General features: G+C 40.4%; 1 pseudogene; it reads right to left on the minus strand.

The window, feature by feature from the left end:
• Nucleotides 1-966: 966 nt before the first annotated feature.
• On the minus strand, nt 967-11,728 carry LOC127780226 (uncharacterized; annotated as a pseudogene).
• Between the last annotated feature and the right edge of the window lie 1,735 nt (nt 11,729-13,463).

The raw sequence follows: 13,463 nt of genomic DNA on the forward strand, positions 1-13,463 counted from the left end.
AGTTTAAAGAACTCTGCAGAGTTTGTACAACTTTACCCACATGATATGAACTCTCTAGTTTGTTTTGAGTTTGCAAGACTCCACCACACTCTTCATGTTGAATGTGATCTAGAGGCCATAACGAAGCCTTTACACTACTTAGAGCCTAGCCTTGCACCAACACGATACGTGTTCCTCCATCCTAGGCATACTTGGAATATACCTAGAACCGTTAAGTGGCGGGCCCACGCCTTAAACTTAACGCCGTGGTGGCGGACACGACGGGAACCCACCACGTGGCACATTACCGTTGTATTGGACACGCTTAGTCACCTAAACTACCACGTCGTGGTAAATAGGAAGCTCCTCTGAATTATACGAACTCATACACACCGGCCTACCAGAATGCAAGGCTAGTCCTAAATAGATTAATCAGCTTAGGCCATCCCATACTAGCACATGTGGATATACGAATAACTTTAAATGGGTGACACAAGTTCGGTCCTTATGGACTTGGGCAAACACTCCCCCTATCGGTATGCAACTATCACCATATGCACACCACTTGCCGCCCAAGTATAAAATCACGTTTTACACATTTTAGTTCGCAAATATCCATCATATACATTTTATTCCAGCATAGGTTCAAGTATCAATACCACATTTTAATTATAGATGGAATGAGCATTTGCATATTACTAAGCATGGCTAAGCAAGTAGTTGCATATACATCATATATAATCCCAATTGAGCACAAAGAGTGTACTCTAATCATTTCTAGGGGTTCAAACAGCAAGAGGATCAATTATTCAAGGTGGGGTATGCAGAAAATAGGTCAAAACTACCTTAACCCAATTTCAAATATCGATATAGTCTAAGTTCACATGCAACTTTGCAAATAAATATTTTCATTCCTCAAATCATGGGATTCAATGTGTTCAAATGATGGGAGGAGAAAACTTGCCTTGATTAGATAAATGTTAGCACCTAATCCACTTCTTTACCGATTATGCAATTATCTAGATAAAGGACACGATATGCAATTAAACACCGAAAGAGCTGAAAATCCAAAATGCTCTAAAATGCATGATTTATGCACAGTGGGTTGGTACTGATCTAAAATGAATTTAGGTAAATAATTCCTATTTTATTTTATTCCATTTGGGAGTTATGAATTTTAGAAGTTTTATCGGTTTATAGTAGTATAGTCTTAGGTAGTGTTATAAAATACTTTTGTAAAGTGATTTTTATTCTATTAGACTTCACAAGGGTGTGGAGATGTGTTTTCTAAGACTAACACATTTGGTTTCACAATTTTTGGAGTTATAATGATTTTCTTATAGATTTTACAAGTTACAATGTGTTTTAGGCATATAGTGTTTTATATGTTCATGACTTTTGAGTTATAGGTTCAGAACATGCTACTTCCTGTTTAAGTTGAATAAAAGGAATAATTTGGTTAACTAAAACATTTTTATTTCACATGTTTATGGTCTTTACTACTATGGTTCATATTTTATAAACTAGAGATGCTCTAATCTAAACTAGCAATATATTATATTAACCTAGAAATTGTCATATGAGCTAAGTTCTTCTAAGTTTTAGTGGATAAGGATGGAACTATGGCTTCACTGGTCAATCAAGTTTTTATTTAGGTTTAATTAGACCTAAAGTGTATATATACTTATACATGTTTATGTATTACTTAAACAACACTATGTGCTTAAATTCTTATTTCACTAAGTTAAGGTTTTGATCTATGTTCTCTACAAAAGGTGCCAAATTTTATTTTACTATGTTGAAGATAACTATTTATTGGTTCTATGGAAACTTTGTTCATTTCATTTGGACTAAAAATGAATTTTCTACAAGTTTTACAAATTAAAGGCTGCTATATGTTAGTAAATCCTTATATGAATATTTAGAGACTTTTACTACACAGTAAGTATATAATCTTATTTCATAACATGGAAATACATGTTTTGGTGATCCTACAGAACTTAAGTTTATTCAAATTGAAGCTAAATTGGGTTCTACATGAATTTCTAAATTTTAGCTTATCTAAAACTAATCATTTTAGATATAATAGTTTTAGAGGCATTTGATGCAAAGTAAGTAATTACTTTTATTTCACCTAATCAGAGAGTGCATGATGATGAATCTGCAGTTTTTGAGTTTGTTTAAAAATGAGTTGAGATGAATTTTCTATGTATTTTATAAGTTTGTACATGTTTTATGTATGACCTATCTTAGATAAATTTTAGAGACATTATTTGTACAGTGAGTGTCAAGTTTTATATTCCTGGAACAAAGTTCATAACTTCAAGAATCTACAGCAACTGGAATCACTTCAAAATGAGCTATATTTGATTTTATATAGATTTTACAACTTTGTGCATTTTTCTGCTAAACATATATTTGTTTGGGCATTTTCTTAATTATTCTTCAGATTTTATAGGATGGGGTCCACATGGCTATGAGGGACCAATATGCACAAAGGCCCTTGAGGTTTCTAGGAATCAACCCGCAGTCCTAGGCCCATATGTCAGTGTGTTTCTACAATTGTAAACGGATCCCTGCACTTAATCTAATTCACGGAAGTCATCCCTCTGCTCTAGACAGAGCAGAGCTAGCCATGGCTGAGCTCGATCTCGAGCTCGCCGGCGGCAAACGGTGGCTCGTTTGAGGTTGAGGTCAAGAGATAAAATGAAGAGCAAGCTCTCACAATTCCATTCCTCTAGTTTTCTTGGTTAGAGGACATCGGAGTAGCGCCGATGGCGAGTGTGAGCGGCGGTGGTTCTTGGGGTGAAAGTGCATGTGTGCATGGAAGTCGATTCCGAACGAAAAGGATGCATGCATGTGGTCTTCTAGCCTTCAGGATGCTCACCGTGGGTCGAGCTAGGGTTGTCGAGGTCTTGGCGGCAGCGGTGACTTGTGGAACGGCTTGGCGACGGCGCTCCTCCTCGGGTGAACGACGACGGCTCGAACGGGACAATGAGCTGCTTCAAGCAAGCATGCACGAGGGTTGTGAGGTCAAGGAGATGGTGTATGCGCAAGGAATCGAACAATGGCTCACCGAGGCAGCGGTAATCGATGATGACGGCAGAGGCGATTCTAGATCGGCGCCGGTGAAGAAAAGATGCGTTCTCCAAGTCCTTCACATCTTCGGCTGGGGTTCTTGAGGCGTATTGAAGAGGAGGTTGAGGAGATGACGATGGCGCAGCGGCTTGCTCCGAGGTGGTCGAGAATGGCCGGACAACGACGATGGTTGAAGCGGCGGCGCTCCAGTGCGTGCTCCAGGGCGTTGTCGGCGTGGCTTGCATTCCCGGCGATGCACTTGACTCAAACGGAGATGGCGAAGGTCGTCGTCACTACGACCGGCGGCGAGGTTGAGGATGACGGAGAGGCTGAGGACCTCTCCCTCGGCTTCTTCAGCTCCAGAGTGATGTGTGGAGTTGGGCGACTCGGTCTGGAGGAGATGGAGGCATGACTCAGTGACTTGAAAGCGTCGACACGTCGTCACCACACATCGACGTGTCCAGGACTCGGTCGGCTCTCGATCTCTCCCTCTCTGTGTTTCTTGGTCGGCTGAGGAAGAGGGACAGAGGAAGGGCGAGCTGGAGAGGCTGCCAGGTGGGGCCAAGTCGATGGAAGCTAGGCTAGGAAGAGAGGTATGGGTAGGAGTTTGGGTAGACTTAGTTTTTGGATAATTTTCGGAATTATTTCTTCCCCCTAAGTTTGCAACTCAATATCTTAATATGTGGACCAGAAGAATTAGTGTAGATTTTACTGGTGGTAGATGTTTATATCTAGATTCCATTTTCTTTGATTGCACTTAAAAATAATGGGTGACTGCTCATAGAAATTAAACAAAGATGGGCTATTAGAAAGCTAGATTGAATTTTTAGGAGGCTTAAACAGAGGAGGAAAATTCGAGAAAAATTATATTTAGGCATGATAAATAATCTAGTATTGGAATAAATTATTTTCCATGTTCACTTATGAGCAGTTAAATCTACTTTTGGATGAAGTATGGCTTTAGCCGATTAAAATTTAATTTGATTCCTTTTAGTTTTCGTCTTTGACTGATTAATTTGTGGTATTAAACTTAGTTATTAACTTGTACCAATATTATAGTGAATTGCTTGTGCTAAACATTGTCTATCTATTTTTTTTCCATGGTTTTTAACTTGCACATAATATTTTAGAGAATTAGGATTACTTTACTTTGTATATGTGTTCCCATTTCATAATTGCACCTAATATTGTTACAGGGATTACATTAAACTTCTTTTGGGCTGAGAAGATGATATTTGAGTTTAATATTAAGTCCACATGTTATCACCCAAGATTAACTATAGGTTTGTTTAGTAATTTTAACCCTTTTAGTTTATGCTCATGAGACCTATTATGAAAAGCGAGACCAAAATCCAAATGCACAAGGGACTCGAGCCTAGGCATGCATTATGCACATGTATGCTCAAAAGCTTGATGACATTTCTAGTCTAATGTTGGGAATGAAAAGGTTTTATTTTGTTCTCAAATTTTAATCATGCAATGGTTTAAGTTGGTCATCACCTAAATTAAAATGGAAATTTTTGGCTCTCAAAAATTGGAGAAGTTAACCTCTAACTATTTTGACAAGAAATTTTAAGTCCTAGAATTTCGGGTATGTTACAAAGCCCTGTAACCGCGTGGTTACCGACGGTTTTGCATACCCTAGCCGGGTCCACATATCCTATCTTATTGTACTGGATTATTTTTACAATGTGGTACTTTTCAAAAAAACTTATTTCATGAATAGACCCATGGAAAAACTTATCCTATAAATGGTCCTTTTGGGGGGCTAGAGTTGCTTGCGCCGTGGTCCGATGGAACGGTGCCAGCACCCCTACCACCATAGCGGGCCGACCCTGACGTGGCATGGGGAGAACGCCAATGATGCTGCTCCGCCTTCCCAGCGCACCAAAAAGGACCATCTCTAGGATATGTTTTTCTATGAGTCTATTTGTGATATAAGTTTTTTGAAAGGGATCAAATTCTAAACAATCCAGTCTTACTACAAAGTTGATGCCCACTAACTTCTAAAGCTTAAAATGTAAGTATGCCACATCATCACCCAGTAGCAATTATTATATAGAGTATTTTAAATCACATGCAAGTGTCCTATATCATCACCTACTAGTAATTATTATCTTACAATATTTTAAATATCACGCAAACATGACATATTGTGACATCCTAGCACAATTAGGACTTAGCCTGTGTGGCCCATGAGAGCTGTGTGCACATGTGTAGTACCACCTTACTAGTTTAGCAAGGTTGGAACCAACTTATAAGGCCTCTTCTCTCCAACCATGTCACTCTCGGGTTAACCCTTTTACACGTAGCGAGGACGAAAGTGTAAGTAGAGTGGTATATGTAAGTGGGCTCGCTCGTCGGTTGGGCTAGCTACGTGGTTTTGGAGAGAGGGTTGTTACAAATGGTATCAGAGCCAACCCTCGCGGTTGCACGTACGGGTCAATGTGCGGGCATATGGTGCATGGCACATGAGGGAACTGTGTGAGGCACATGGCATGGCATATGGCGCCGGGTACGGGTCAGTGTGCGGGCATATGGCGCCGGCACTGGACATACGGACGTGCTCTAAGATGGGGTGTGTTCCTGGACATTTGCCTATATGAACATCGGGTCCTTTGGGGGGGGTGTATGTGACATCCTAGCCCAATTTGAATATGCCTGTGTGTGGTTATGTGGGTGAGTTGGATCGACCGGAACGTTGGGTCCTTTGGGGGGGGGGTATGTGACATCCTGGCCCAATTTGAATATGCCTGTGTGGCTATGTGGGTGAGTTGGACTGACAGGGACGTCGGGTCCTTTGGGGTGTTGTATGTGACATCTTGGCCCAATTTGAGGGAGGGTTGTTACACATATCATTTAAAATTTTGTTGTATTTTCAAAACTCAATATGCAAGCAATGTCAAATCATTATCTCCATATCATTTTCACATTATTTAAACATACATACTAATGCCCACTAAACACCTGAAGCTCAACAAGAAGCATAGTATTTATTAGCACTCCTAAAATCTACATGCAAGCATGCCATATCAACCCATTAAGCACACAAAGCTCAACATGTAAGCATATAGTAAATATATCTAAAACTTATTTCATTCTAAAACTAAACATACACATGCTAAATCGTCATTCTCAAATCATTTTCACAATATCTCAATCCAAATCATTTCATCATTTGTCCAATATGTAACATATATCCCGCAGCAAAGCATGGATCATCATCTAGTTATTTCAATAATGTATAACATGCATTCATCCAAATATCCTGCGGCAAAGTGTAGGTTATCAACTAGTTATATGATAGATTAGGGCAGGGGAATTATGTTTTCTTGTTTCCTAAGGCATAGCCTATAGTCCTAGTTGGATACGATTATGTAAATAGAGTGAAGCTTATGCCGTGTCTAGCTGGGTTTTCCTACTTGTAACCCTTCCCCTAAAGCTATATATGGAGGGCAGTGTGCTCTTCAAGGGCATAACCACAACTCGATTATCAAATCAATACAACACCCGACAGATGCAATCCCAGAAACAAGAATAGGGTATTACTTCTCATCAAGAAGGCCTAAACCTTGTCCCCTTTACTCATCCACTTTAGGTCCCATACGCTACCCCCTTTTCTCATTGCCAATTTCTTGAATCAACATTTGGCACGTCAGGTAGGGATGGGATGAACTTCGGGAGCCGACGACTTCGCCTTCCCTCCAAGACAGGCTTACCAATTCAGCGACCTCGACTTCATCGGCGACAACTTCGACAAAATTTCTCTCATCGACTTAGATTCAAAACAGTCGGGAGGGATCACGTTACTCCGACACCATTCGGCCTCCTGAACACAGTCGAGATCTACTCTGAGGCGTTTTCTTTCGATGTGGCTTTAAACCACTTAGGGGATCTTCAGCGGCAACTCAACAACACGGTATCTCCGACACTCTGGCAACCTATCCTCATATTGCCATGCGACTCCCTCCACTCCTCGTTGCAACTTTTGGATCTAGATCAGTCCCCCCCTAGGGTTCAATCTGGGCATGTTTCGGTCATGTCTGGACTAGGGCTTAGAGAGGTCGGCGTAATGATTCAACCAGTCGATTCCTGTAGCATCATAGAGATCGTCAACGACGCCAATTATTCGGAAGGCTACAACGACCTCGACACTATAAGCATGAATAACTCCGAGTTCACCGGCGACTATACTCTGATCTTCTTCGAAGTTGTGAAATCATTGTCATGATTAATATTTGTGAAGAACAATTGGCTTTGTAAAATGATTTATTCGATGAATTGGTTTGGAACTGTGTAGATGTTGGTGTGAGTACGTGTGACTAAGTGGGTCAGGTTGTGATATCTGTACCCAGAAATGGTTGTTTTGTCTAATTGTGTGCAGGTGACTTGAGGTCAGCCTTGGTCAATGGTGAGGACCGAGACTATGTTCAGCGAGGAGCTGAGGTCTAGTGCGGTCGAGATACCATGTGAAAAAGTGACTAGAGTCAGGATTCTTGGAGGTCAACTTCGGTCAATGGTGGGGATCGGGACTAAACTTAGGGAGGAGTTGAGGTCCAGACGGTCAAGGATACGGGGTGACAAAGTTAGATACGAGATGGCACACGGTGGATAGATACCGTGTGGGTGAGATCTTCGCAACGAGCTTCACGATGTGTGCGTGCAAGCGTCGGTGTTCGCGAAGGAGATCGGAAGAAACTGTTTGGAGTATATGGGTGCTACACTACTTGTGGTACTGTAGGGTTGCATGCATGCATGCGGTATGCATATATGTGTGTAGCGTGGCATGTATGCACATGTGTGTATGACGAGCTTTGGTCTACATGCATGGATGCATATATGTGTACTGTTGGAGATAGCAGGGCACGATGATATGGCTTGGACAGCATGCACCTGGACTTTGTGCATGTGTGTATGGTTCGGCTGATAGGTGACCGGGCCGAGTTGATCGAGGAGTCCGACTGGATTCTATACAGATAGAATTCCGGTTTGGATGAGTTTGGGAATTAAGGATAGAGTCCTAGTGTGACTAGGAGTTCTACTCCTACTTTGAGTAGGAGATTTTCGGTATAAATAGAGGGGAGAGTGTGGTCTCCCGGTATCGGTTTTAGTAAGCTAAGTTTGAGATATTAGAGAGGGTTTAAAGAGAAACTTGTAAGGGGTACTGTGGCTGCACCTTGTGAATAATAATAAAGATCATATTCAATCATCAAGGCATCGACAATCTATTCTGGTTTTGTAAGGCATCGACAATCTATTCCGGTTTTGTAAGTTTTAGGTTTATGTTTGGTTTTGCTATTAACTTGTGATTATTTGTTTTGCTGTGGTTTTGTTCAAGTTAATCTATCCAAAACCTTTCTATTTCATCATATATTATATCTGGAAAGTTTTGTTGAATGGTTCTTGTTAGATTTGAATTTGCTTAAGTTTTAGGTTTAGTTCAGATTTGCTGAAATTCTAAGACAGCTGGCTTTCGATGGTGTTTTCTTTTAAACCATTTATTAGTTTGCAAATCCCTCCGGTGGAGTCGTTCCTTGGTTTGTCTAGTGTATTCTATCAAGTTTGTAAAATCAATCCAACGGTTAGTTTAAGAGATATCGTGTTTTTACCGAAGCTCTGTCTTGCTGTTTTTAGGGCTGACGGTCAGACCGCCGAGTGACCCGCGGTCAGACCGGCTAGGCTTCGGTCAGACCGACCCTAGTAGGTCAGATAGACTACCCAACGTGTGCTCAATTGGTTTTTTTAGGTTGGGGTGTGTTTTGATATATTAAGATTCGATTATTTGACTTCCGCTGACGTAATCTACTATTAACCCCCTCTCTGGTAGGCTTGGTTACCTGTGTTCGATCCTACAGAAGTCTTCATGGCCAGTGCACCGACTGAAAGCAAACAAGCCCGTCTAGCAAGGGAAGCCGACGCCCTGGAGGAAGAACGAAAACGCAAGGATTGGTAGCAAGGAGGACCCTGCACAAAGGCAGCGCAACTTGATTCGACTCAACAAGGAGCTGGTTTTCGGGGCTTCCGAGGGGGCTTCAGATCCGGTTCGTCGCCAACTTCCAAGACACCTACGAGACACCGGGCCCTCACTTCAACCTATATCATGTCGTACACCACAATAATGAATCTCTTAAGGATTACATCTAGCGTTTCTCCGAGGCCCGCAACAAGATCCCAGAAGTTACCGATGACATTATCATTGCCGTTATTCAGAAAGGGAATTCAAGACGAGTTGCTCGTCGACAAGTTTTCCCGCAAACCTCCATGAATAGTCATGAAGCTATTCGAGACAGCAAACTCTTACACCAAGTCAGCGGAAGCCGTCAACGCTTCACGTGAAGAAAAGCAGTTGGGTGGTAATTGGCGTCCCAAGAATGACAATGGCAGCAACAGCCAGAAGATCGAATTGCAAGTGAAAACCTGACAACCTGGTGGCTAAAATGTCGAATTATCAATCCCAACGTCCTCATGTCAACAATTATGAGAAGACCATGAACAACCATGCCCACACATCACCCCGACTCCAAGCACGCGGCGAAGGATTGTTCCATCTACAAAAGGTTCGTTGAGGAACATGCGGCGTAGCTGAAGCTCAAGGCTGGCGAGGGAACTTCGACAAAAATCAAAGATAACAACAATGATTGCCAAAGATAACATGTAATGTTTTGGCTTTTGGCTTTATGCAGCACCATCGGCAGCTTCTTCCCCACGAGGTGATAGACGATTTCTCTGTGCTTTAACATTTCTGGATAATGTACCATATGAAGTTGTGTAACCTTTAGCGGTGAAGTATATGAACTTATCCGATCACCTCAGTTCCGAACATCAGCTCTGACTATATCTGGATTTTGGATTTCTGTACCGGACCTTTTTAGAGTGCAATATTAAGCGCTCATTCTAATAGTTTCTTGCTGTGCATCTAGAATAAAAGACTCTGGCATGAGTGAGCTGTCTAGCAGTTATACAAAATATGAGAAGCCCATAGTTGGTCGATACCATTCTAAAGGTTTCATTCATTAAACAAGCTCCTAAAAAAAATATCAAGAAGCTTACAATCAGTTTTGCAGAAACAATATCAGTTTTCAGTTGATATAAATTTCTGAACCCTTATGATTTCTGATTTTTTTTTGTATTTCGGATGAAATGATATGATTTTTGTAGCATCCTCCTCCACTGCACGGGCGCAGCATCGGCAGCTTCGCATGGGAGCGGAGGGACTCGACGGGCCTCCAGCGAGAATACTCAGTGACGGAACCCACCGGTGACCTCAGTTGCACTGCCCTCACCTTCTGCAAGCTATTATGGTTGCCTGATTCTCTCCTTTACATGCTATTATGGTTGGCTGGACGAATTTATTGAAGAGAGCAATTTTACGGTCCTTGTGAAAGTGACATACAGTACCACTTTTTCTAATGTAAATTTGGTACCTCTTAATACCTAGCCACCTAGGTACTATGAGGTACCAAATTTTACACTAAATTTTTGGTACCTCCTCAAAGACCGTAGAATTGCTCTATTGAAGATGATATCCTTGTGAAGGACTGATATGATCAGCAAAATTGGGATTATGCCACATCACTCCTGAATTAAAAGAACCATCCGTTTCTGTCACTAAATAGTACTTTTTCCTAAACATTTGACAGCTTAAAACAAAAATACTTCCATACCAATTTTGGGAGTAAAAGCTGTATTTGTGGGTGTATCTTTTCGCTTGATTGCATTTGCTTTGTATTTGCATCAATGCCATCTTAAGTTTGCATATACGCACGGAATAGAAAGCAAGCAGGTATCTTAACACATTCCGTTTCAGCATATTTGAAATTGATAATATGATGGAGTGATCCTCCGTTTCACAATGTAAGTCATTCTAGCATTTCCCACATTCATGTTAATGCTAATGAATCTAGATAGATATATATGTCTAGATTCATTAACATCAATATGAATGTGGAAAATGCTAAAATAACTTACATTGTGAAACGGAGGGAGTATTTGTGAGCAAAAGGTTTAATAACCATGGTGGTTCTTTCATTTCTGTACTACTGCATCATGATGAAGGAATGTTGGGTATGTCAATGAAGCACAAGAGACCAAGAGCAGTAGATCTTTGCTTTACAAGGGAGTTGACTGATCAGGTTACCCATACTTCCAATGTAGTTTTTGCAATGAGGATATTATTGGATTTTTAAAAATGATACTGCTGAGTGTGAGATGATCAGTATAGTTGTCAAGAATACACCCCCATCATTTAGCCTTCAGCTTATAAGCATAAGCGAAAATTGAAATTTTGAAACTTAATTTATAGTTGATTTTGGTTTTCTTTCATCGTGGTTTATTTTCTAGTGTTTGCTTTTAAATTGCTAATAACACATATATTAAAGTTTTACTTATAAATTATTTTTTAATCGGTAATAAGCTTCTGGTGTTGGTTCTGTGTGGGTAGCACTACAGTGGCGATGAATTTACGTGATTTCTTTTCCTGAGACTGTCTCAGGTGATATGTGATAAGTTCAGTGAACCCGACAATAGAATGCTGCTGGAGCTCAACCAGAAGTTCCTGGAGATCTACACGAGAAAAGTCGACAAGGCAAACCGGAGCCGGGCGCAGCTGGGGCAGGCCATCGCCGAGGCAGAGATTGCCGGCATCTGTTCGGTCATGAGCGAAGCCACCCATCCACGCTAGACAATGTTTGTTTCTGCCTCCGCCAGTGGCTGTAAAAGAGGTACTGAATGATTAGATCAAAAGAAGGAAGTTGAGTTCCTGTGAAACAGTGCTAATAGGCGAAGGAAGAAAAGGAGATTTAGTAGTAACAGGGAAATAGTACTACTGCTTCAGTTTTAAGTTGTGAAATTTTAAAACTCATACAAGTTATGGCACTTGTAACTGTAATGCACTCTATCACTCTGGCTCGGCTCGGCTCGTTTCCACCTCTACCTATAATGCACTCTATCACAATCCTCTTCTTTTAAGATAATGGAATAGACATCCCGGCCTTTACTATAGCCCACTGTATCACAATCCTTAGTTGAAAAATTGGTTACTAACTATCTGCCGATTGTTCCTTTATGTGTAACCTTGAATTTTTAAGTTCCAGTGCGTAGGAGTGTATCAAACTTTTGGTCAGAATAACGATTCCGCATTACACAGTACATACATGCCTCCACAGAGTTACAGCCCTGATTAATTTGTGCATACAAATAGGGCACTCAAATTTACAGCAGTAATTATTTCAAAAAGGATATTCATGTGTGCTTTACATTTTGTGTGTTGGAAGTTTGGGTGGCCATTTTCATAATGGATTTCTAGACTGGCATGCTAATGTGTTTTGTGCTTTGAAACTACCCTCGGCCTAAATTATTCTCATGGTTTTAACACCATATTATTACCAGTAAGAAACTATACCCTAAATTTCTAGATCCGTTGCCATTTCAACAGAATAAATTACTTCCTACTGTAATGCTCTTTGGCATCTAGATATTGGTGCAATATTGCATTGTTTTTTTAAATTTGTAATGGCCCTTTTTATTTTCATTATTTTACGGCGGTAGACGTCCATGTTGCATCTAAGCGATCCTGTCAGAGTGATGCGGCCATGTTTTTTTCTTATTAGTTCCTTATTTGTGTGATCCCATGGTTTGCCTGCATTCTTTTAGATGATTTAAATAACTTGCCTGAGATCTTATTAGTACCACTAATGAAGCTTAGTGGGACCATTAATGAAGATATCTTTGAATCCAATCGTTAATTGAGTCCGATGCTCAAGGCGGCACTGTGATAATAATTGTACCATAGGTTCTGATTGATATGCGTACCGTAAAAAGTCAAGTTTGTATAATATAATCAGATAGTAGTAGTAATGATAGTTAATACTGAGGCAACCATGGCGCTTACATAGATAACGGAAAATGTTACGCGTACGATGTTCACTTACGATTTTAGTACGATCAAACGCTGAAGACACAGACGGCACCTCAATACGCTGAGCGCACGCGCTGCAGTCACTCCTGGGCCGTGAAGCCCATATACAACCTCATCGTCCCCCTTTTTGCCTCTTAATTTGCTTATGCTGTAAACCTAAAAACATTATATGTTTACATGAACTAACATGCCATCTTATCTTATCTTCAACAAATACTCCCTCCATTTCCTATTACAAGTTGTTTTAACTTCTTTCGTAATCAAACTTTTTAAAGTTTAACCAAATTTAAAATAAAATTTAATAATATCTAAAACACCAAATTAGTTTCGTGAGATGTAACATTTAATAAATTTTGATAGTGTGTTTGTTTTGTGTTAAAAATACTATTATATTTTTTTATAAACTTGATCAAACTAAGTAAAGTTTGACTAAAAAATCAAAAGACTTATAATATAAAACGGATAATATGAAACAGAGAGAATACTAATC

The sequence above is a fragment of the Oryza glaberrima genome, chromosome 7 (assembly GCF_000147395.1).
Source record: "Oryza glaberrima chromosome 7, OglaRS2, whole genome shotgun sequence".
Taxonomy (NCBI): Eukaryota; Viridiplantae; Streptophyta; class Magnoliopsida; order Poales; family Poaceae; genus Oryza; species Oryza glaberrima.